Genomic DNA, 27,001 nt, shown 5'->3' with positions numbered 1-27,001 from the left:
AGGAAACATGCAAAAGCAGGGAAAATAATCACATCTCCAAAGGACCACAATTGTTCAGCGACATACTACAGTCAAAAAGAATTTCTCAATTCAAAACTTAGGACTAGGTTAAAAAAAAAAGAAAGAAAGAAAGAAAGAATTTTAAATTAAAAAGAAAAATCCACAAAATACCAGATAAATAATTTAAAATATTGATTAAAACTCAGTAAGATGAAGGAGAAATCTGAAAACCAATACAAATAAATCAGTAAATCAATTCAGGATATGAATGAGAAATTTATCAAGGAGACCGATATCTCTTTTAAAAAAAAAACAGCAGAAATTCTGGAAACAAAAAATTCATTGAAGAAAATAAAAAATACATTTGAAAGCTTTAATAATAGAGTAGAGCAAACAGAAGAAAGAATCTCAGAACTTGATGACATATCTTTTGAAAGAATCCAGTCAGACAAAAATAAGGGAAAAAAAATTAAAAGAATGAACAAAGCCTTCAAAATGTCTGGGACTACATAAAGCTACTGAACTTACAAATTATTGGTATTCCCAAGGCAGAAGAGAGATCAAAAAGTTTAGAAAGCCTGCTTAAGGAAATAATCAAGCAAACTTCCCAACTCTATTAAGATAAAGGAGGCCCAGTGACTCCTAGGAAAATATATTGCAAAAAGGACTTCACCATGGCATATTATATTCAGAATATCTAAAATCAAAGCAAAATAAAGAATTTTAAAATTAACAAGAGAAAAATATCTAGTCACCAGTAAAGAAAACCCCATCACACTAACAGCAAAGTTTTCAACACAAACGTTACAGACTAGAAGAGAGCAGGATGGCAATTTCAAAGTGCCGAAAGTTAAAAAAAAAAACAAAAAAACGGAAAACCTGTCAGCCAAGATTTTTATATCCCGTCAGAATAGTTTTATAAATGAAGGAAAAATAAAGTCTTTCCCAGAGAAGCAAATGCTGAGGGGATCTGTCACCAATTAGATGGGTCATACAGGAAATGCTCAAAAGGGTCTTAAACATGGAAACAAAAGGTTGGAATTCACCATCACAAAAACATACAGAAATGTAAAACTCACTGTTCTTATAAAACAATCATACTAAGGAGGAAAAGAAAGGAATCAAATGGAAACACAACAGAATTTCATCAAGTCACAGAAACAAAAAGAGAAAAAGCAATAAAGATATTTGTAAAACAAATTGAAAACAATTAACAATATGACAGAAACAAAGCCTCACATGTCAATATTAACCTCGAATGTAAATGGATCAAACGTTCCACTTAAAAGATTGGTGAAATGGATTAAAAAAACACACACATAATCCAACTACATGCTGCCTACAAGAAACTCGCCATACTCATAAAGACACATAGTCTGAAAATAATGGGGTGAAAAAGATATTCCATGCAAATGAAAACCAAAAGTGAGCAGGAGTAGTTATACTTACATACATCAGATAAAACATACTTCAAATAAAAAAAAGTTTTAAAAAGACAAAGGAGATCATTATATAATGACAAAGGGAGTCAATTTGGCCAATGAATACAACAATTCTAAATATATACATATATATACACACACACACACACACACACACACACTAAATATCAGAGCACTCAAATTCACCAAACAAATATTACTATACCTAAAGAAAGAGAGAGATAGCAATATCATAATAGTGGGTGACTTTAACATCCCAGTCACAGCCCTAGACAGGTCATCGAGATAGAAAATTAACAAAGAAACATTGGACTTACATTGGACTTTAGATCAAATGGACTTAACAGATACAGACTACAACTTAGACCACAAAACAAGCCTTAACAAATTTTTAAATATCAAAATCATATATAGTATCTTCTCAAATCACAGTGGAATAAAGCTAGAAATCAACACCAAGAACTTCAGAAACTATACAAATACATGAAAATTAAACAGCATGCTTCTGAACAATCGTTGGGTCAATGAAGAAATTAAGATGGAAGGTAAAAGTTTTTTTGAAATAAAAAATGAAAGGACAACACATACAGCAAAAGCAGTGCCAATGGGGAGTTTATAGCATTAAATGCCTATATCAAAAAAGTAAAAAGATCCCAAATTAACAATCTAACATCACATCTTAAGGGAAAAAGATACAAAGAAAAAAATTAAAAGACCAGAAAAAAATACGAAGAATCAATAAAATGAAAAGTTGGTTTTTTGAAAAGATAAACAAAATTGATAAACCACTAGCTATACTAACCAAGAAGACAGAAAATCCAAATACGTACAATCATAAATGAAAAAGGAGGAAGAATGGATTAAGAAAAACCTGATATCAGAGAAATACAAAAGATCAAAGATTATTATAAAAAACTATATGCTCACAAACTAGAAGACCTAGAGTAAACTGATAAATTCTTGGAAACATACTACCTCCCAATATTGAACCAGCAAGTAAACAGACTGAACAGACCAATAATAAGTAGTAAGATAGAAACAGTAACAAAAAATCTCCCAACAAAAAATAACTCAAGACCAGATGAATTCACAGTTGAATTCTACCAAACATACAAAGAAAAACTAACACCAGTCCTCCTGAAACTATTCCAAAACATCAAGGAGGAGAGAATTCTCTCTAACTCATTCTATGAAGCCAGTATCTCCCTGATACCAAAACCAGACAAGAACACAACAACAAATACTACAGACCGATATCTATGATGAAAAGAGATGCAAAACTCCTCAACAAAATACTAGCAAATCAAATCTCATAGCACATCAAAAGGATAACAGAACAGGATCAGATGGGACTTATCCCAAGGATGCAAGGATGGTTCTACATAAGCAAATCAATAAACATGATACATCACATAAATAAAAATAAAGACAAAAACCATATGATCATTTCAATAGACACATAACAAGCATTTGATAAAATTCAGTATCACTTCAGTACAAAAATCTGAAACAAACTAGGTGTAGAAGGAACGTACCTCAACATAATAAAGGTCATACATGACAAACCCACAGCCAAGGCTGGGTGCAGTGGCTCATGCCTGTAATCCTAGCACTTTGGGAGGCTGAGGAAGGCAGATCACCTGAGGACAGGAGTTCAAGACCAGTCTGGCAACATGGTGAAACTCCACTATACTAAAAAAATATATATATATATACACACACACACATATACACACCCATATATATGTGTGTAGTAGTACATATATCTGGGTGTGGTGGTACATACCTGTAGTCTCAACTACGTGGAAGGCTGAGGCAGGAGAACCACTTGAACCTGGGAGGCAGAGGTTGCAGTGAGCCAAGATAGCATCACTGCATTCCAGCCTGGGTGACAGAGTGAGACTGTGTCTCAAAAGAAAAAAACAGACAGCTCTTTCCCTCCCAGCAGGCGGCTGTGGCGGCGGCGGCCTGTGCAGCAATGGCCAAGATCAAGTCTGGAGATCTTCGCGGGAAGAAGGAGGAGCTGCTGAAACAGCTGGACGACCTGAAGGTGGAGCTGTCCCAGCTGCGCGTCGCCAAAGTGACAGGCAGTGCGGCCTCCAAGCTCTCTAAGGTCCGAGTCGTCCGCAAATCCATTGCACGTGTTCTCACAGTTATTAACCAGACTCAGAAGGAAAACCTCAGGAAATTCTACAACCGGCAAGAAGTACAAGCCCCTGGACCTGCGGCCTAAGAAGACAGGCGCCATGCGCCACCGGCTCAACAAGCACGAGGAGAACCTGAAGACCAAGAAGCAGCAGCAGAAGGAGCGGCTGTACCCGCTGTGGTAGCACGCAGTCAAGGCCTGAGTCAATAAAGCACAGCTGACTGAGAAAAAAAGAAAAGAAAAGAAAAAACAAACCAAAATGAACAACTACAACAACAACAAAAAATAACAAAACCCACAGCCATCAGATTTAATACAGAAGAGTTGAAAGCATTCCCTCTAAGTACTGCAACATGAAAATGATGCTAACTTTCACCACTCATATTCAAAGTAGTACCAGGTGTCCCTGTCAGAGCAATCAGCAGGCAAGAGAAAAAACAAAAACCAGCGTCCAAGTTGGAAAAGAGAAAGTCAAATTATCCTTTTTTGCTAATGATGTGATCTATCTAGAAAACCCTAAAGACTCCACCAAAAGACTCTCGGATTTGACAAATGAATTCGAAACGTTTTAAGATAAGAAATTAATACAGAGAAATGAGCAGCATTTTCATATAACAATAATGATCTAGCCAAGGACCAAATCAAGAAGGCAATCTCATTTCCAATAGCTACCGGGAAAAAAAAAAAAAAAAAAAAGAAATATACTGAACCAAGGAGGTACACAATCTCTATAAGGAAAATTACAAAACACTGATGGAAGAAATTGCAGATGACACAAACAAATGGAAAAACATCCCAAGCTCCTAAATTGGAAGAATCAACATTGCTAAAATGATGATATTGCCCAAGGCAATCTACAGTTTCAATGCAATCCCTATGAAATTATCAACATTCTTTTCCCCAGAATTAAAAAGAAAATTCTAAAATTCATATAGAACCAAAAAAGGCCCCAAATAGCCAAAGTAATCTTAAGAATACAGAATAAAGTTGGAGGTATCAAATTACTTGATTTCAAATTACACTATAAAGCTATAGTAACCAAAACAGCATGGTACTAGTATAAAAATAGACACATAGGCCAGGAGTGGTGGCTTATGCCTGTAATTCCAGCACTGTGGGAGGCTGAGGTGGATGGATCACGAGGTCAGGAGTTTGAGACCACCCTGGCCAACATGGTGAAACCCCGTCTTTACTAAAGATACAAAAAAAATTAGATAGGTGTGGTGGCGCGCACCTATAGTCCCAGCTACTTGGGAGGCTGAGGCAGGAGAATCACTTTAACCGAGGAGGTGGAGGTTGCAGTGAGCTGAGATGGCGCCATTGCACTCCAGCCTGGGCGACAGGGTGAGACTCCATCTCAAAAAAAAAAAAAAAAAAAGACACATAGATCAATGGAACAGAGTAGAGAACCCAGCGATAAAGCCACATACCTACATCCAATTGATCTTTGACAAAGCATACAAAAACATAAATTGGGAAATGGGCACCCTATTGAATAAATAGTGCTGGGAAAATTGGAGGCTTTATTTATTATTCTGCTATATGCAGAATAATAAAACTAAACCCATGTCTCTCACCATATACAAAAATTAACTGAAGATAGATTAGAGACGTCAATGTAAGACCTTACATTGCAGACTGACACCTCACACCTCACACCGCAGGGTACACCCCTGAGATGAAGCTTCCAGAGAAAGAATCAGCAATACTCGCTGTTCAGCAATATTCTGTCTTCTGCAGCCTCCACTGCTGATACCCAGGCAAAAAGGGTCTGGAGTGGACCTCAAGCAATCACCAACAGACCTACAGCTGAGGGTCCTGACTGTTAGAAGGAAAACTAACAAAAAGAAAGGACACCCACACCAAAACCCCATCAGTTCGCCACCGTCATCAAAGACCAAATGCAGATAAAACCAGAAAGATGGGGAAAAAGCAGTGCAGAAAAGCTGGAAATTCAAAAAATCAGAGCGCATCTCCCCCTCCAAAGGAACGCAGCTCATCGCCAGCAACAGAACAAAGCTGGACGGAGAATGACTTTGACGAGTTGAGAGAAGAAAGCTTCAGTGAATCAAACTTCTCAGAGCTAAAGGAGGAACTACATAACCAGCACAAAGAAAATAAAAACCTTGAAAAAAGAATGGATGAATGGATAACCAGAATAATCAATGCAGAGAAGACCTTGAAAGAACTGATAGGGATGAAAACCATAACACGAGAAATACGTGAGAAATGCACAAGCTTCAGTAACTGACTCAATCAGCTGGAAGAAAGAGTATCAGTGATTGAAGATCAAATGAATGAAATGAAGTGAGAACAGAAGTGTGCAGAAAAAAGAGTAAAACAAAATGAACAAAGCCTCCAAGAAATATGGGATTATGTGAAAAGACCAAACCTACATCTGATTGGTGTGCCTGAAAGTGATGGGGAAAATGGAATCAAGTTGGAAAACACTCTACAGGATATCATTCAGGAGAAATTCCCCAACCTAGCAAGGCAGGCCAACATCCAAATTCAGGAAATACAGAAAACGCCACAAAGACACACCTCGAGAAGAACAACTCCAAGATACATAATTGTCAGATTCACCAAAGTTGAAATGAAGGAAAAAATGTTAAGGGCAGCCAGAGAGAAAGGTTGGGTTACACACAAAGGGAAGCCCATCAGACTAACAGCAGATCTCTCGGCATAAACGCCCCAAGCCAGAAGAGAGTGGGGGCCAATATTCAACATTCTTAAAGAAAAGAATTTTCAACTCAGAATTTCATATCCAGCTAAATTAAGTTTCATAGGTGAAGGAGAAATAAAATCCTTTACAGACAAGCAAATGCTTAGAGATTTTGTCACCATCAGGCCTGCCCTACAAGAGATCCTGAAGGAAGCACTAAACATGGAAAGCAACAATAGGTACCAGCCATCGCAAAGACATGTCAAAATGTAAAGTCCATTGATGCTAGGAAGAAACTGAATCAACAAGCGAGCAAAATGTCCAGCTAATATCATAATGACAGGATCAAGTCCATACATAACAATATTAACCTTAAATGTAAAAGGACTAAATGCTCCAATTAAAAGACACAGACTGGCAAACTGGATAAAGAGTCAAGATCCATCAGTTTGCTGTATTCAGGAGACCCATCTCCTGAATCTCCACATGCAGAAACACACATAGGCTCAAAATAAAGGGATGGAGGAAGATATACCAAGCAAATGGAAAACAAAAAAAAAAGCAAGGGTTTCAATCCTAGTCTCTGATAAACCATCAAAGATCAAAAGAGACAAAGAAGGCCACTACATAATGGTAAAGAGATCAATTCTTCAGGAAGAGCTAACTATCCTAAATGTATAAGCACCCAATACACGAACACCCAGATTCATAAAGCAAGTCCTTAGAGACTTACAAAGAGACTCAGACTCCCATACAATAATAATGGGAGACTTTAACACCCCACTGTCAACATTAGACAGATCAATGAGACAGAAAGTTAACAAGGATATCCAGGTATTGAACTCAGCTCTGCACCAAGCAGACCTAATAGACATCTACAGAACTCTCCACCCCAAATCAACAGAATATACATTCTTCTCAGCACCACATCGCACTTGTTCCAAAATTGACCACTTAGTTGGAAGTAAAGCACTCCTCAGCAAATGTACAAGAACAGAAATTATAACAAACTGTCTCTCAGACCACAGTGCCATTAAACTAGACTCAGGACTAAAAAATTCAATCAAAACTGCTCAACTACATGGAAACTAAACAACCTGTTCCTGAATGACTACTGGGTACATAACGAAATGAAGGTAGAAATAAAGATGTTCTTTGAAACCAATGAGAACAAAGACACAACATACCAGAATCTCTGGGACATATTTGAAGCAGTGTGTAGAGGGAAATTTATAGCACTAAATGCCCACAAGAGAAAGCAGGAAAGAGCTAAAACTGACACCCAGACATCACAATTAAAAGAACTAGAGAAGCAAGAACAAACACACTCAAAAGCTAGCAGAAGGCAAGAAATAACTAAGATCAGAGCAGAACTGAAGGAGATAGAGACACAAAAAACCCTCCAAAACATCAATGAATCCAGGAGCTGGTTTTTTCGAAAGATCAACAAAATTGATAGACCGCTAGTAAAACTAATAAAGAAGAAAGGAGAGAAGAATCAAATAGATGCAATAAAAAATGATAAAGGGGATATCACCACTGACCCCACAGAAATACAAATTACCATCAGAGAATACTATAAACACCTCTATGAAATAAACTAGAAAACCTAGAAGAAATGGATAATTTCCTGGACACCTACACTCTCCAAGACTAAACCAGGAAGAAGTTGAATCTCTGAATAGACCAATAGTAGGCTCTGAAATTGAGGCAATAATAGCCTACCAACCAAAAAAAGTCCAGGACCAGACGGATTCACAGCCGAATTCTACCAGAAGTACAAGGAAGAGTTGGTACCATTCCTTCTGAAACTATTCCAATCAATAGAAAAAGAGGGAATCCTCCCTAACTCATTTTACGAGGCCAACATCATCCTGATACCAAAGCCTGACAGAGATACAACAAAAAAAGAGAATTTCAGACCAATATCCCTGATGAACATCGATGCAAAAATCCTCAATAAAATACAGGCAAACCAAATCCAGCAGCACATCAAAAAGTTTATCCACCATGATCAAGTGGGCTGCATCCCTGGGATGCAAGGCTGGTTCAACATTCGCAAATCAATAAATGTAATCCAGGATATAAACAGAACCAAAGACAAAAACCACATGATTATCTCAATAGATGCAGAAAAGGCCTTCAACAAAATTCAACAGCCCTTCATGCTAAAAAACTCTCAACAAACTAGGTATTGATGGAACATATCTCAAAATCGTAAGAGCTATTTATGACAAACCCATAGTCGATATCATACTGAATGGGAAAAAAACCGGAAGCATTCCCTTTGAAAACTGGCACAAGACATGGATGCCCTCTCTCACCACTCCTGTTCAACACAGTGTTGGAAGTTCTGGCCAGGGCAATCAAGCAAGAGAAACAAATAAAGGTATTCAGTAAGGAAAAGATGAAGTCAAATTGTCCCTGTTTGCAGATGACATGATTGTATATTTAGAAAACTCCATTGTCTCAGCCCCAAAATCTCCTTAAGCTGATAAGCAACTTCAGCAAAGTCTCAGGATACAAAATCAATGTGCAAAAATCACAAGCATTCTTATACAACGGTAACAGACAAATAGAGAGCCAAATCAGGAATGAACTCCCATTCGCAATTGCTTCAAAGAGAATAAAATACCTAGGAATCCAACTTACAAGGGATATAAAGGACCTCTTCAAGGAGAACTACAAACCACTGCTCAGTGAAATAAAAGAGGACACAAATGGAAGAACATTCCATGCTCATGGATAGGAAGAATCAATATTGAGAAAATAGCCATACTGCCTAAAGTAATTTATAGATTCAATGCCATCCCCATTAAGCTACCAATGACTTTCTTCACAGAACTGGAAAAAACTGCTTTAAAGTTCATATGGAACCAAAAAAGACCCTGCATTGCCAAGACAATCCTAAGTCAAAAGAACAAAGCTGGAGGCATCATGCTACCTGACTTCAAACTATACTACAAGTCTACAGTAACCAAAACAGCATGGTACTGGTACCAAAACAGAGATATAGACCAATGGAACAGAATAGAGCCCTCAGAAATAATACCACACATCTACAGCCATCTGATCTTTGACAAACCTGACAAAAACAAGAAATGGGGAAAGGATTCCCTATTTAATAAATGGTGCTGGGAAAATTGGCTAGCCATAAGTAGTAAGCTGAAACTGGATCCTTTCCTTACTCCTTATACGAAAATTGATTCAAGATGGATTAGAGGCTTAAATGTTAGACCTAAATCCATAAAAACCCTAGAAGAAAACCTAGATAATACCATTCAGGACATAGGCATGGGCAAGGACTTCATGTCTAAAACACCAAAAGCAATGGCAACAAAAGCCAAAATTGACAAATGGGATCTCATTAAACTAAAGAGCTTCTGCACAGTAAAAGAAACTACCATCAGAGTGAACAGGCAACCTAGAGAATGGGAGAAAATTTTTGCAATCTACTCATCTGACAAAGGGTTAATATCCAGAACCTATAAAGAACTCAATCAAATTTACAAGAAAAAAACAAACAATCCCATCAAAAAGTGGGCAAAGGATACGAACAGACACTTCTCAAAAGAAGACATTCATACAGACAACAGACACATGAAAAAATGCTCATCATCACTCGCCATCAGAGAAATGCAAATCAAAACCACAATGAGATACCATCTCACACCAGTTAGAATGGCAATCATTAAAAAATCAGGAAACAACAGGTGCTGGAGAGGATGTGGAGAAACAGGAACACTTTTACACTGTTGGTGGGACTGTAAACTAGTTCAACCATTGTGGAAAACAGTGTGGCGATTCCTCAAGGATCTAGAACTAGAAATACCATTTGACACAGCCATCCCATTACTGGGTATATACCCAAAGGATTGTATGTCATGCTGCTATAAAGACACATGTACACATATGTTTATTGCAGCACTATTCACAATAGCAAAGACTTGGAATCAACCCCAATGTCCATCAGTGACAGACTGATTAAGAAAATGTGGCACATATACACCATGGAATACCATGCAGCCATAAAAAAGGATGAGTCTGTGTCCTTTGTAGGGACATGGATGCAGCTGGAAACCATCATTCTCAGCAAACTATCGCAAGAACAGAAAACCAAATACCGCACATTCTCATTCATAGGTGGGAACTGAACAATGAGATCACTTGGACACAGGAAGGGGAGCATCACACACCGGGTCCTATTGTGGGGAGGGGGTAGGGAGGAGGAATAGCATTAGGAGATATACCTAATGTAAATGACGAGTTAATGGGTGCAGCACACCAACATGGCACATGTATACATATGTAATAAACCTGCATGTTGTGCACATGTACCCTAGAACTTAAAGTATAAAAAAATAAATAAAAACTACAAAAATTCTATAAGAAAATATAGGAAAAACTCTTCTGGATATTGGCCTAGGCCAAGACGGTATGACTAAGTCCTCAAAAGGAAACACAATAAAAACAAAAATAGACAAACGGAACTTACACTAAAAGAAATATAACCATACTGACTGGTCTCACTTTAGATCCAAGACAACTAATTTCAAGTGCATATTTAGCCCTGTACAAAATTCCTACTATATTCCCTTAGAAAATTTGCTTTCCCACTGTCTCTGGGATAGCTATTTTTGAGTTTCTCCTCAAATCCTAATTCTAATCTCTCTCTAAGCTGACGGCATTTTATTTCACCAAGAAAACATGATCAACTAGAAAAAGAATATCGTCATCTCATATGCTGTTATAAAGTAGTTAAGCTGTCCCTCTACCTTTTTGACGTCAGTCCTACCATTAACTCAATAAGTCCCATCCTTTCCTTCCCAGCCAAAGACTCTATTCCCACAATAGGCATTCTCTAAGTAATTTTCTCTTCTCCACTGGATCACTGTCATCAACATATAAACATGCTGCAATATTTGTCATCTTAAAAATGAAAACTAAAGCCTTTTCTCAGTCCTACATCCTGTTCCACTATTGCCCTAATTCTCTGTTCCACTTCACAGCAAAACTCCTTGAAAAGTTGTAGTCAATTTTATTTTTTATTTTTAGAGACAGGGTCTCACTCTGTCATTCAGGCTGGAGTGCAGTGGCATGATCACAGCTCACTGCAGCATAAAACTCTTGGGCTCAAGCAATTTTCCCATCTTGCCCTCCCAGAGTGCTAGGGTTACAAATGTGAGCCACTACACCCAGTTGAAAAACTGTAGTCAGTATCTTCATTTTTCACCTGCTCTTCCAATCTGAATTTTGTCACCACCACTGAAATCAATCTTGTCAAAGTCACCAGTAACCCAAAACTTGCCTAATAAATTCCCTCTAAGAACTATTTGATATAAAGAAGGTAATTATTGTAATACGTATTTTATTTAAGATGTGCTTGAATAAGCCTATTCATATTTTAAATTTTAAGGCTTTAAAATTCTTACATAATATTTTAATATATAGTTTTGTACACAAATATGTGACATGGTTTACTAAAGAGAGTAGAAGATTGCAAATGATAGAGAATATAACTGGTAACTCAGTAAAGATAAATAAATTTAAAGGCTAATCAAGTTAAGCCTTGTTAATGCTAAGCTAGATAAGATACCTGAAATTCTACGCTTAAAAATACATCCACCTTGTATCCCAAACAATCGATAGATTCAATGCAATCTCTATCAAAATTTCAATGACTTTTTTTGCAGAAATAGAAAAACCTATTCTAAAATTCATAGATTAAGGGACCCCAAATAGCAAAAACAATCTTGATAAAGATGAACAAAGCTGGAAGACTCATAGTTTATTATTTTGAAACTCTCTATAATGCTAAAGTAATCAAAACAGTGTGGTACTAGCATAAAGACAGACATAAACCCAGAGAACAGAATAGAAAGACCAGAAATAACTCTCACATATATAGCCAAATGATTTCTGACAAGGGTTCCAAAGCCATTCAATGGAAAAGGACAGTTTATCCAACAAATTGTGCTGGAAAAACAAGATATCCATGTGCAAAAGAATTAAGTTGGACCCTTATCTGACACCATATACAAAAATTAACCCAAAATGGATCAAAGACCTAAAACTATAAAACTCTTAAAAGAAAACACAAGCAGAAGCTTCATGGTATTCAATTTAACAATGATTTTTTGGATACGATACCAAAAGCACAAGCAATGAAATTAAACATAGACCAAGCGGACTTTTAAAAACTAAAAATTTGTGCATCGAAAGACACTCTCAACAGAGTAAAAAGGCAACCCACAAAATGAAAAAAAAATTTGCAAATCATATCTCTAATAAGGAATTGATATCCAAAATGTAAGAGAACTCCTACAACTCAACAACAAAACAAAAAATCTGAATCAAAAATGGGCAAAGGACTTGAACAGAAATTTTTCCATAGAAGTTAGACAAATGGCCAATAAGCACATGAAATGATGCTCAATATCACTAATCGTTAGGGAAATGCAAAAGAAAACTACAATGAGATACCATCTCACACAAATTAGGATGGCTATCAAAAAAAGAAAAGGAAAGAAAAAATACAAGATTTGGGAAGGATGTGGAGATACTGAAACCCTCATGCGCTGTTGGTAGGAATATAAAATAGTACAGCCATTTGGAAAACAGTATGATGGTTCCTCATGCCGATGAACCTTGAGGGCATTACACTAAGTGTAATACGTTGGACAAACGTGGAATCTCAAAAAGTGAAACTCATAGAAAGAGAGTAGAATTGTAGCTGCCAGGAGCTGGAGAGGGAGGTGAATAAGGAGATACTGGTAAAAGTGTACAAATTTTCAGTTATAAGATGAATAAATTCTGGAGATTTAATATATAGCATAGTGACTATAGTCAATACTATATCAGATACTTGAAACTTGCTAAGAGAGTAGACCTTAAATGTTCCTATGGGAGGCGATAGAAATAGATATGATAACTAACTTGCCTGTGGTAATCATTTCACAATATCTGTGTATATCAAAGCGTCATATTGTATACCTTAAATGAATACGATCTTAAATGTCAATTATATCTCAATAAGGCTGAGGAAGAAAAAGTTCTAAGGAGACATAAACAATATTTTAAACACACATGTGCAATAAAGACATTAAAATTGTGAGGAAACTTTCAATTTACAAATAATAAAATAGAAATAGAATTGTCATATATCGGCCAGACACAGTGGCTCATGCCTGTAATCCCAGAACTTTGGGGGGCCGAGGTGGGTGGATTGTCGGAGGTTGGGAGCTCGAAGCCAGCCTGCGCAACATGGTGGAACCCCATCTCAACTAAAAATATAAAAATTATCCAGGCATGGTGGTGGGCACCTATAATCCCAGCTACTTGGGAGGCTGAGGTAGGAGAATTGCTTGAACTCAAAAGGTGGAGGTTGCAGTGAGCCAAGATCCGGTCACTGCACTCCAGGGCAGGCAACAGAGTGAAACTCTGTCTCAAAAAAAAAAAAAAAAAAAAAAAAAAAAGGAATTCTCATATTTCTAGAAATGTGACTTCTGGCCATATAAAGAACTGAAAACAGGGTCTCAAAGAGATATCTGCAGACCACATTCATAGCAGCATTGTTCATAATAGCTAGAACATGGAAGCAAACCAAGCATCCACTGACGGTTGAATGGATAAGCGAATTGTGGTATAAACATATAACCAAGTATTAGCCTTAAAAAGAAAGAAATTCTAAGGTAATTGGGTCCATTCCAAGATGGCCGAATAGGAACAGCTCTGGCCTGCACCTCTCAGCGTGATCAATGCAGAAGACGGGTGATTTCCGTATTTCCAACTGACGTACCTGGATCATCTCATTGGCACTGGTTGGACAGTGGGTGCAGTCCACGGAAGGCGAGCGGGGCATCACCTCACCCGGGAAGAACAAGGGGTTGGGGGATTTCCCTTTCCTAGCCAAGGGAAGCCATGACAGATGGTACCTGGAAAAACAGGACACTCCTGCCCAAATACTGCGCTTTTCCAACGGTCTTAGCAAACGATACACCAACAGATTGTACCCTGCACCCAGATCAGCAGGTCCAACACCCACGGAGCCTTGCCAACTGCTAACGCAGCAGTCTGAGATCGACCTGTGAGACAGCAGCCTGGCACGGGGAGGTACGTCCGCCATTGCTGAGGCTTGAGCAGGTAAATAAAGCGGCTGTGGAAGCACGAATGGGGTGGAACCAATGGCAGTTCAGCAAGGCCTGCTGCATCTGTAGGCTCCACCTCTGGGGGCAGGCCATAGCTGAACAAAAAGCAGCAGAAACTTCTGCAGACTTAAATGTCCTGTCTGATAGCTCTGAAGAGAGCAGTGGTTCTCCCAGCACAGTATTTGAGCTTAGAGAACAGACAGACTGCCTCCTCAAGTGGGTCCCTGATCCCCAAGTAGCCTACCTGAGAGACACTTCCTAGTAGGGGCAGACTGACACCTCACAGAGCTGGGTGTGCCTCTGGGAGGAAGCTTCCAGAGGAAGGATCAGGCAGCAATATTTGCTGTTGTGTAATATTTGCTGTTCTGCAGCCTCCGCTGGTGATACCCAGGCAAATGGTCTGGAGTGGACCTCCAGGAAACTCCAACAGACCTGCAGCTGAGGGACCTGACTCTTAGGAGGAAAACTAACAAACAGAAAGGAATAGCATCAACATCAATAAAAAGGACATCCACACCAAAACCCCATCTGTACGTCACCAACCAAGACCAAAGGCAGATAAAACCACAAAGATGGGAAGAAACCAGAGCAGAAAAGATGAAAATTCTAAAAACCGGAGCGCCTCTTCTCCTTCAAAGGAACGCAGCTCCTCACCAGCAACGGAACAAAGCTGGACAGAGAATGACTTTGATGAGCTGACAGAAGTAGGCTTCAGAAGGTCGGTAACAACAAACTTCTCAGAGCTAAACAAGGATGTTCGAACCCATCACAAGGAAGCTAAAAACCTTGAAAAAAGAAGAGGAATGGCTAACTAGAATAAACAGTGTAGAGAAGACCTTAAATGACCTGATGGAGCCGAAAACCATGGCAGGAGAACTACGTGACGCATGCACAAGCTTCAATAGCTGATTCAATCAAGTGGAAGAAAGAGTATCAGTGATTGAAGATCAAATGAATGAAACAAAGCAGGAAGACAACTTTAGAGAAAAAAGAGTAAAAAGAAATGAACAAAGCCTCCAAGAAATATGGGACTAAGTGAAAAGACCAAATCTATGTTTGATTGGTGTACCTGAAAGTGACGGTGAGAATGGAACCAAGATGGAAAATACTCTTCAGGATATTATCCAGGGGAACTTCTCCAACCTAGGAAGGCAGGCCCACGTTCAATTTCAGGAAATATAGAGACCACAACATAGATACTCCTCGAGAAGAGCAACCCCAAGACACATAATTATCACATTCACCAAGGTTGAAATGAAGGAAAAAATGTTAAGGGCACTCAGAGAGAAAGGTCAGGTTACCCACAAAGGGAAGCCCATCAGACTAACAGCAGATATCTCAGCAGAAACTCCACAAGTCCGAAGAGAGTGGGGGCCCAAATTCAACATTCTTAAAGAAAAGAATTTTCAACCCAGGATTTCATATCCAGCCAAACTAAGTTTCATAAGTGAAGGAGAAATAAAATTCTTTACTGACAAGCAAATGCTGAGAGATTTTCTCACCACCAGGCCTCCTTACGAGAGCTCCTGAAGGAAGCATTGAACATGGAAAGAAACAACCGGTACCAGCCACTGCATGGCAAATTGTAAACACCAAAACATGCCAAATTGTAAACACCATAGATGCTAGGAATAAACTGCATCAACTAATGGGCAAAATAACCAACTAACATCATAATGACATGATCAAATTCACATATAACAATATTAACCTTAAATGTAAATGGGCTAAATGTCCCAATTAAAAAACACAGACTGCCAAATTGGATAGAGTCAAGACTCATCTGTGTGCTGTATTCAGTAGATCCATTTCTTGTGCAAAGACACACATAGGCTCAAAATAAAGGGATAGAGGAATATTTACCAAGCAAATGGAAAGCAAAAAACAAAAAACAATGGTTCCAATCTTAGTCTCTGATAAAACAGACTTTAAACCAACAAAGATCAAAACAGACAAAGAAGGGCATTACATAATGGTAAAGGGATCAATGAGGCAAGAAGAGCTAACTATTCTAAATATATATGCGCCCAATACAGAAGCACATATTTTCATAAAGCAAATCCTTAGAGACCTACAAAGAGACTTAGGCTCCCATACAATAATAATGGGAGATTTTAACACCCCACTGTCAATATTTGACAGATCAACGAGACAGAAGGTTAACAAGAATATCCAGGACTTGAACTCAGCACTGCCCCAAGCAGATGTAATAGACATCTACAGAACTCTCCACCCCAAATCAACAGAATATACATTCTTCTCAGCACCACATTGCACTTATTCCAAAATAGACCCAATTGTTGGAAGTAAAGCACTCCTCAGCAAATGTAAAAGAACAGAAATCACAATAAACTGTCTCTCAAACAACAGTGCAATCAAATTAGAACTCAGGATTAAGAAACTTACTCAAAACCGCACTACATGGAAACTGAACAACCTGCTCCTGAATGACTACTGAGTATATAAGAAATGAAGGCAGAAATAAAGATGTTCTTTGAAACCAGTGAGAACAAAGGCACAACATACCAGAATCTCCGGGACACATTTAAAGCAGCGTGTAGAGGGAAATTTATAGCACTAAATGCCCACAAGAGAAAGCAGGAAAGACCTAAATTTGACGCTCTAACAACACAATTAAAAGAACTAGAGGAGCAAGAGCAAACACATTCAAAAGCTAGCAGAAGGCAAGAAATAACTAAGATCAGAATAGAACTGAAGGACACAGAGACAAAAAATAACCCTTCAAAAAAATCAATGAATCCAGAAGCTGATTTTTAGAAATGATCAACAAAACTGACAGGCTGCTAGCAAAACTAATAAAGAAGAAATGAGAGAAAAATGAAATAGATGCAATAAAAACTGATAAAGGAGATATCACCACTGATCCCACAGAAATACAAACTACAAAAAGACAATACTGTAAACACCTCTATGCAAATAAAGTAGAAAATCTAGAAGAAATGGATAAATTCATGGACACACACACCCTTCCAAGACTAAACCAGGAAGAAGTTGAATCTCTGAATAAACCAGTAAGAGGCTCTGAAATTGAGGCAATAATTAATGGCCTACCAACCAAAAGAAGTCTAGGACCAGATGGATTCACAGCCGAATTCTACCAGAGGCACAAAGAGGAGCTGGTACCATTCCTTCTGAAACTATTCCAATCAATAGAAAAGAGGGAATCCTCCCTAACTCATTTGATGAGGCCAGCATCATCCTGATACCAAAGCCTGACAGAGATACAACAACAACAAAAAAGAGAATTTTAGACCAATATAGCTGATGAACATTGATGTGAAAATCCTCAATAAAATACTGGCAAACTGAATCCAGCAGCACATCAAAAAGCTTATCCACCATGATCAAGTCAGCTTCATCCCTGGGATGCAAGGCTGGTTCAACATACACAAATCAATAAACATAATCCATCACATACACAGAACCAAAGACAAAAACCGCATGATTATCTCAATAGATGCAGAAAAGGCTTTTGACAAAATTCAACAGCCCTGCATGCTAAAAACTCTCAATAAACTAGGTATTGATGGAACGTATCTCAAAATAATAAGAGCTATTTATGACAAACCCACAGCGAATATCATACTGAATGGGCAAAAACTGGAAACATTCCCTTTGAAAACTGGCACAAGACAGTGATCCCCTCTCTCACCACTCCTATGCAACATAGTATTGGAACTTCTGGACAGGACAATCAGACAAGAGAAAGAAATAAAGGGTATTCAATTAGGAAAAGAGGAAGTCAAATTGTACCTGTTTGCAGATGACATGATTGTATATTTAGAAAATGCTATCATCTCAGCCCAAAATCTCTTTAAGCTGATATGCAACTTCAGCAAAGTTTCAGGATACAAAATCAATGTGCAAAAATCACAAGTATTCCTATACACCAATAACAGAAAAACAGCCAAATCACGTGTGAACTCCCATTCACAATTGATACAAAGAGAATAAAACACCTAAGAATCCAATTTACAAGAGATGTGAAGGACCTCTTCAAAGAGAACTACAAACCACTGCTAAACGAAATAAAAGAGGACACAAACAAATGGAAGAACATTCCATCCTCATGGATAGGAAGAATCAATACCATGAAAATGGCCATACTGCCCAAGGTAATTTATAGATTCAATGCCATCCCCATCGAGCTACCAATGACTTTCTTCACAGAATTGGAAAAAACTACTTTAAAGTTCATATGGAACCAAAAAAGAGCCTGCATTGCCAAGAGAATCCTAAGCAAAAAGAACAAAGCTGGAGGGAGGCATCATGCTACCTGACTTCAAATTATCCTACAAGTCTACAGTAACCAAAACAGCATGGTACTGGTACCAAAACAGATTATATCGACCAATGGAACAGAACAGAGGCCTCAGAAAAAACACCACACATCTACAACTATCTGATCTTTGAGAAACCTGACGAAAACAAGAAATGGGGAAAGGATTCCCTATTTAATAAATGGTGCTGGGAAAACTGGCTAGCCATATGTAGAAAGCTGAAACTGGATCCCTCCCTTACACCTTATACAAAAATTAATTCAAGACGGATTAAAGACTTAAATGTTAGACCTAAAACCATAAAAATCCTAGAAGAAAACCTAGGCAATACCATTCAGGACCGAGGCATGGGCAGGGACTTTATGTCTAAAACACCAAAAGCAATGGCAACGAAAGCCAAAATTGACAAATGGGATCTAAGTAAACTAAAGAGCCTCTGCACAGCTAAAGAAACTACCATTGGAGTGAAAAGGCAACCTACAGAATGGGAGGAAAATTTTTGCAATCTACCCATCTGACAAAGGGCTAATATCCAGAATCTACAAAGAACTTAAACAAAATTTACAAGAAAAAAACAACCCCATCAAAAAGTGGGCAAAGGATATCAACAGACACTTCTCAAAAGAAGACATTTATGCAGCCAACAGACACATTAAAACATGCTCATCATCACTGGTCATCAGAGAAATGCAAATCAAAACTACAGTGAGATATCATCTCACATCGGTTAAAATGGACATCATTAAAAAGTCAGGAAACAACAGATGCTGGAGAGGATGTACAGAAAGAGGAATGCTTTTATTTTGTTGGTGGGAGTGTAAACTAGTTCAACTATTGTGGAAGACAGTGTGGCAATTCCTCAGGGATCTAGAACTAGAAATACCATTTGACCCAGCATTCCCATTACTGGGTATATACGCAAAGGATTATAAATCATGCTGCTATAAAGACACATGCACATGTTTACTGCAGCACTATTCACAATAGCAAAGACTTGGAACCAACCCAAATGTCCATCAATGATAGAGTGGATAAAGAAAATGTAGCACATATACACCATGGAGTACTATGCAGCCATAAAAAGGATGAGTTCATGTCCTTTGCAGGGACATGGATGCAGCCAGAAACCATCATTCTGAGCAAACTATCCCAAGGACAGAAAACCAAACACCACATGTTCTCACTCATAAATGGGAAATGAACAATGAGAACACTTGGACACAGGGCGGGGAACATCACACACCAGGGCCTGTTGTGGGATGGGAGGCAGGGAGAGGGATAGCATTAGGAGAAAAACCTAATGCAAATGATGAGTTAATGGGTGCAGCCAACCAACATGGCACATGTATACCTATGTAACAAACCTGCACATTGTGCACATGTACCCTAGAACTTAAAGTACAATGAATGAATTAGTGAAGAAAGAAGAAAGAAAGAAGAAAGAAAGAAAGAAAGGAAGGAAGGAAGGAAGGAAGGAAGGAAGGAAGGAAGGAAGGAAGGAAGGAAGGAAGGAAGGAAGGAAGGAAGGAAGGAAGGAAGGAAAAGAAAGAAAGCAAAAGAAATTCTGACATGTGCTTCAATGTAGATGAACCTTGAGGACATTATTCTAAGTGAAATACAACAGACACAAAACGACAAATACTGCATGATTTTGCTTAGATGACGTACTTAAGAGTAGTCAAAAATCAGAAAGTAGAATAGTGGTTGCTAAGGGGAAAGAGAAATTGAGAATTATTGTTAAAAACGTAGAGAGTTAAAGTTTTACAAAATGAAGAACTTTCAAGATGTATAGTTCTTAAACGCTGTAAGATTAAATACTATTGTACTAACACTAGAAGAAGTTACGTAATGGGTCACAAAATCAGCACTACTGCCAACCCAAAGACTACCAGGTCACTTCTGAATAGGGACCACCCACCACCTTTCCCATCACTCAATACTCTTTCCCTGATATCAGCTGCTATGGTGATATCATAACAATGGTGTAAACCTACAATGGTGTAAATAGGATCCATTAGAGTTTCTCTATGAAGACATCGACATCTCTCGGTCTGGCTTCTGGATCTTCTGCTTCCTATTAGCAACCTTGAAGTCACTATCTACTCTGGTTGTGACTTACTTAAGAGCAGATGTAACCCGCTAGGCATGCACTGATTTACAGTATTAACTGCAGCATAAACAAAGCTTACATTATAAAAAGGAAGTAATTCATCAATAAAAATCATGTCAAATATTAAGTATAAAATTGTTTACATGTCTTTTCCTACTGCAAATCACATATCCATGGAAAATAAACGAAGGAAGGAAAAACTACTTGATAGTTGCTTCAGGAGTTGCTCTTTTCTCCCTACTCTCAGTACTTCTCCTTTACTAACCATAGCTGTGACTTAATGAAATTCTACAGAATCTTACTACGAGAATTGTCAACATATGAAGCAGCAGATTCTAGAATTTTAACCATCCTTTCACTTAGAAAGAAACTGAACAAGTTAACATTAATGATGACCTAGTTCTGGAGGAAAAAGGTCTAATATGATCCAAAAGAAACTTCAGAAGTTCCAAATGTGTTAAAAGGAAGCAGCTACCACAAAAGCAGCTTAAGAAGAAAGACAGATGCCAACTCAAAAGGCTCACTATGGAAAGCAAGCTCTTCACCCCAGTGAAGAAGGCGACCACCTAAGAAGATGCCTTTGAAAGTCAAAATCAGTCACCCTACTACACATGTTCCAATCATTCATTTTGGACCAGAAAATCAGAAAAGTTTCTATACAGAGAAACTACTCCAGAAGTTGTTCCTAGAGAGTTAAGATTATATAGCTTAACTAGTCTTAAAGTGTTTTTTTTAAAAAAGGCATAACAAAAGAACAACTAGATAGTGTTCTACTAATCTGCATGAACAATTCTGAATAAATTTGAAGTCAATGTCCATTAAAAAGAATACTTTTATCAAAAGCCCAAGATAGTAAACACATTTTAAGAAGAAATTACAGAAAATCTTTGGACTGAAAAAGGAAAACTATTTCCAGATTAATCATATTTAACTATCATTAAAAAGTTACATACATATGTACATAATCAAAATTTATAAAAATTTTTAAAACTTACAAAATTATATACATAATAAAATATTCTTTACTTTTGTTGTAAAAAGCTAAATATCTTTTTCTAACTTTTATTTGAGGTTCAGAGGCACATGTGCAGGTTTATTATACAGGGAAATTGCATATCATGGGGATTTGGTGTAAAGATTAGTCAGTCACCCAGGTGGTAAGCATAATACCCGATAGGTAGATTTCCATCCCCACCCTCCTCCCATCTTCCACCCTCAAGTAAGTCCCAGCGACTATTGTTCCCTTCTTTGTGTCCATGTGTATTCAATGTTTAGCTCCCACTTAAAAGTGAGATCATGCAGTATGTGGTTTTCTGTTCTTGTGTTAGTTTGCTTAGGACACTGGCATCCAGCTCCATCCATGTTGCGGTACAGGGCATGATCTCATTCTCTTTTATGACTGCACAGTATTCCATTATGTGAAATTTGGAATTCCAAAATGTGATATATGTACATTTTAAAAATCCACTCTACCACTGAATGGCTTTTAGGTTGATTCCATGTCTTTGCTATTAGCTACAATGAACATACATGTCCATATGTCTTTATGGTAGAACGATTTATATTACCTTGGGTATATACTGAATAATGGAACTATATACTGAATAATACAGTGAAATGGTAATTCTATTTTTAATCTCTTTGAGAAATTGCCAAACTGCTTTCCACAATGGCTGAACTAATTTACATTCCCAACAGCAGTGTTACTGATTTTTGTATATGGTGTAAGGAAGGGATCCAGTTTCAATCTTCTGCCTTTGGTTAGCCAGTTATCCCAGCACCATTTATTGAATAAGGAGTCCTTTCCCCATTGCTTGTTTTTGTCGACTTTGTTGAAGATCAGATGGTTGTAGGAGTACAGCATCATTTCTGAGCTCTCTATTCTGTTCCATTGGTGTGCCTGTTATTGTATTACTATCATGATGTTTTGTTAATGTAGCCTTATACTAGTTTCAAGTCAGGTGTGATGCTTCTAGCTTTGTTCTTTTTGCTTACGATCACCTTGGCTATTTAAGCTCTTTTTTGGTTCCATATGAATTTCAAAACAGTTTTTTTCTAATTCTGTGAACAATGTCATTGGTAATTTGATAGGAATAGCACTGAATCTGTAACTAGCTTTGGGCAGTATGGCCTTTTAACAATATTGAGTCTTCCTATCCATGAGCTTGGAAGGTTTTTCTTATGTGTTTGTATCATCCCTGAATTTTTTTTTTTGAGTAGTGTCTTGTAATTCCCATTTCTTCTCCTTGGTTACCTGTATTCTTAGGTAGTTTTTTCTTTCTGTGGCTACTGTAAATAGAACTGCATTCTTGATGTGGCTCTCAGCTTGGATGTTGTTAGATTATAGGTATGCTACTGATTTTTGTACACTGATTTTGTATCCTGAAATTTTGCTGAAGTCATTTATCAGATCAAGGAACTATGGGGCAGAGTAACTATGCCATTTTGTAGGTCTAGCATCATATCATTTGCAAACGGTGATAGTTTGAGTTCTGATCTTCCTATTTGGATGCCTTTATTTATTTCTCTTGCCTGACTGCTCTGGCTAGAACTTCCAGGACTATGCTGAATAGGAGTGGTGAGTGAGGGCATCCTTGTTTTGTTCCAGTTTTTAAGAGGAATGCTTCCAGCTTTTGCCCATTCAGTGTGATGTTGGCTGTGGGTCTGTCAAAGATGCCTCCTATTATTTTGAAGTATGTTCCTTCAATGCTTGATTTGTTGAGGGTTTTTATCACGAGAGGATGTTGAATTTTATTAAAAGCCTTTTCTGCATCTGTTGAAATGATCACATCATTTTTGTTTTCAGATTACACTCATTGATTTGCATGTGTTGAACCAACTTTGTATTCCAGGGATGAAGCCTACTTGATGATGGTGAATTAGCTTTTTGATGTGTTGCTAGATTCAGTTTGCTAGTATTTTGTTGAAGATGTTTGCATCTATGTTCACGAAGGATTTTGGCCGGAAGTTTTCTTTTTTGTTGTTGTGTCTCTGCCAGGGTTTCGTGTCAGGATGCTGCTGGCCACACAGAATGAATTAGGGAAGAGTCCCTCCTCCTCAAAGTTTCAGTAGGATTAGTACCAGTTCTTCCTTACACAACTGGTAGAATTTGACTATGGATATGTGTGGTTATGGGCTTTTCCTGGTTGGTAGGCTTTTTATTACTGATTCAGTTTCAGAAATCATTATTGATCTGTTTAGGGATTCAATCTCTTCTTTGTTCAATCTTCAGAGATTATATTTCCAAGAATGTATCCATTTCTTTCTCCTCTTCTTTTTTTGAAACAAGGTCTGGCTCTACTGCCCAGGCTTGAGTGTGGTGGCACCATTTTTGGCTCACTGCAACCTCTGCCTCCCAGGCTGTAGCCATCCTCCTACCTCAGCCTCCCGTGTAGCTGGGATTACAGGCGTGAACTACCACACCTGGCTAAAAAGAACTGCTTCTTGGTTTTCTAGCTTATGTGCAAAGAGGTGTTCATAATAGTCTTTCACGGACTTTGGATTTCTGTGGGGTCAGTGGTTACATCCCTTTTGTCATTTCTGACTGTACTTTGGATCTTTTCTCCTTTTTTTATTAGTCTAGCTAGCAGTCTATATTATTCTTTCAAATAACCAGTTCCTAAATTCACTGACCCTTTGTATGGTTTTTCACTTCTCAGTTTCCTTCAGTTCAGCTCTGATTTTGGTTATTTCTTGTCTTCTGCTAGCCTTGGGGTTGGTTTGCTCTCGGTTCCCTAGTTCTTTTAGTTATGATGTTAGGTTGTTAAATTGAGGTCTTTCTTAACTTTTTGATGTGGGCATTTAGTGCTATAAACTTCCTTCCCTCTTAATACTGCTTTGGCTGTGTCCCAGAGATTCTGGTATATTTTATCTTTGTTTTCATTAGTTTCAAAGAATTTCATGATTTCTGCCTTAAGTTCATATGTACCCAGAAGTCATTCAGGAGCAGGTTGTTTCATTTCCATGTAATTGCATGGCTTTGAGTGATTTTCTTAGTATTGATTTCTATTTTTATTGTGTTGTAGTCTTAGAGCATGGTTGGCATAATTTCAGGTTTGAATTTCTTAGGATTGTTTTATGCCTGATTGCGTGGTTAATTTTATAGTATGTGCCATGTGCAGATGAGAAGCATGTATACTCTGTTGTTTTGGGGTGGAGAGTTCTGTAGGTATCTATGAGGTCCATTTAGTTAAGTGTTGAGTTCAGGTCCTGAATATCTTTGTTAGTTTTCTGCCTCAATGATCTAATACTAACAGTGTGGTGTGAAAGTCTCCCCACTATTATTGTGTGGTTTTCTAAGTCTCTTCATAGGTCTCTAAGAACTTGCTTTATGAATTTGGGTGCTCCTGTGTAGAATGCGTAATTAGGGCAGTTAGGTCCTCTTGTTGAATTGAGCTCTTTACCATTATGTAATGCCCTTTTTTGTCTTTTGTGATCTTTATTGTTTTAAAGGCTGCTTTGTCTGAAATTATAGCAACCCTCCCTTTTTATCTGAAAAATCTGCCAATCAAGTGGAAAATATAAAAGGAATTTGTTTGGCAAACATAAAGGGATTTGCTTGGCAGATCCCTTTACTTTGAGCCTATGGGTGTCACTGCATGAGATATGGGTCTCCTGAATTCATGTCTTCAAATGATGAATAATCAAGGAATGATAGCAATGAATAAGAACATAGTGCAGTACAAAGAACATCAGACCAGATGATAGAAAAAGACCTAGATTTGAATTTCACTTCTCATCAGGAAATAAAGCAAATTACCTCTGCTAGCCAACCTTTATTTCTCTATCTGTTAGGATGAATCATATCAAACTGTCATTTTTGTAGGTCAAAAATAAAATGAGGATAATTTTATTTCTGAATAATTGTTGTATTTTCCTCAGAAATGTAAGACAGTAAGATAACATAAATTTCATTATTGCTAAGTCCATGGGATCCTTTTCAGTTTGAACCTTCTTAGACTTTTTTCTGTCAGTATTTGGTGCAACCTCTCTACTGAAATGTCCTTGTCTCGTTACCTCTGTGATTTCACCTTCTTCAGGTACTCCTCCCATCTCTCTCATTTCTCCCTTGTCTCTCCAGAGACTCCTCTCTATGTTCCTTAAACGTTGCATTCCTCATAGTTCTGTCCTAAAACTAGTCCCACGATACAGGGATTAATCATATAACTGTCCAGGTTCATCACTTCTGGTACCTCAAGTGGCTATATGCTGATGATTCAAAAATATACATCTCCTGGGTGGTGCCAGTTCCAAGATGGCCAAATAGGAACAGCTCCAGCCTACAGCTCCAGAGTGAGAGACGAAGAAGATGGGTGATTTCTGCATTTCCAACTGAGGTACTGGTTTCATCTCACTGGGGCTTGCTGGACAGTGGGTGCAGCCCACGGAGTGTGAGCCAAAGCAGGGTGGGGCATGGCTTAACCACGGAAGTGCAAGGGGTCAGGGAATTCCCTTTCCTAGCACAGGGAAGCCGTGACAGACAGTACCTGGAAAATCAGGACACTCCCACCATAATACTGTGCTTTTCCAATGGTCTTAGCAAACAGCACACCAGGAGATTATATCCCGCGCCTGGCTGGGAGGGTCCCACGTCCATGGAGCCTCGCTCTCTGCTAGTACAACACTCTGAGATTGAACTGCAAGGCAGCAGCGAGGCTGAGGGAGGGGCGTCCGCCACCGCTGAGGCTTGAGTAGGTAAACAAAGTGGCTGGGAAGCTGGAACTGGGTGGAACACACTGCAGCTCAAGGAGGCCTGCCTGCCTCTGTAGACTCCAACTCTGGGGGCAGGGCATAGCTGAACAAAAGGCAGCAGAAACTTCTGTAGACTTAAATGTCCCTGTCTGACAGCTCTGAAGAGAGTAGTGGTTCTCCAAGCACAGAGCTTGAGATGTGAAAACGAACAGACTGCCTCCTCAAGTGCGTCCCTGACCCCTGAGTAGCTTAACTGGGAGACGTCTCCCAGTAGGAGCCGAATGACACCTCATACAGCCAGGTGCCGCTCTGAGAAGAAGCTTCCAGAGGAAGGATCAGGCAACAACATTTGCCATTCTGCAATATTTGCCATTCTGCAGACTCCACTGGTGATACCCAAGCAAACAGGGTCTGGAGTGGACCTCCAGGAAACTCCAACAGACCTGCAGCTGAGGGTGCTGACTGTTAGAAGCAAAACTAACAGAAAGGACATCCACAC

The 27,001-nt window shown here is 38.4% G+C and overlaps 1 protein-coding gene and 1 pseudogene across 3 annotated transcripts in view; one reads left to right on the top strand and one right to left on the bottom strand.

Moving 5' to 3' along the window:
• The window catches only part of ANAPC10 (anaphase promoting complex subunit 10), a 120,528-nt gene that overhangs the window by 2,404 nt on the left and 91,123 nt on the right, over positions 1 to 27,001 (bottom strand). The window lies entirely within an intron of this gene.
• LOC126955330 (60S ribosomal protein L35-like) lies at positions 3,378 to 3,790 on the top strand (annotated as a pseudogene). The gene has a single exon (XR_007725888.1). The product of XR_007725888.1 is annotated as a 60S ribosomal protein L35-like (transcript).

Source organism: Macaca thibetana, chromosome 5 (assembly GCF_024542745.1).
Source record: "Macaca thibetana thibetana isolate TM-01 chromosome 5, ASM2454274v1, whole genome shotgun sequence".
NCBI lineage: Eukaryota > Metazoa > Chordata > Mammalia > Primates > Cercopithecidae > Macaca > Macaca thibetana.
This window is presented reverse-complemented; position numbering and strand designations above follow the sequence as displayed.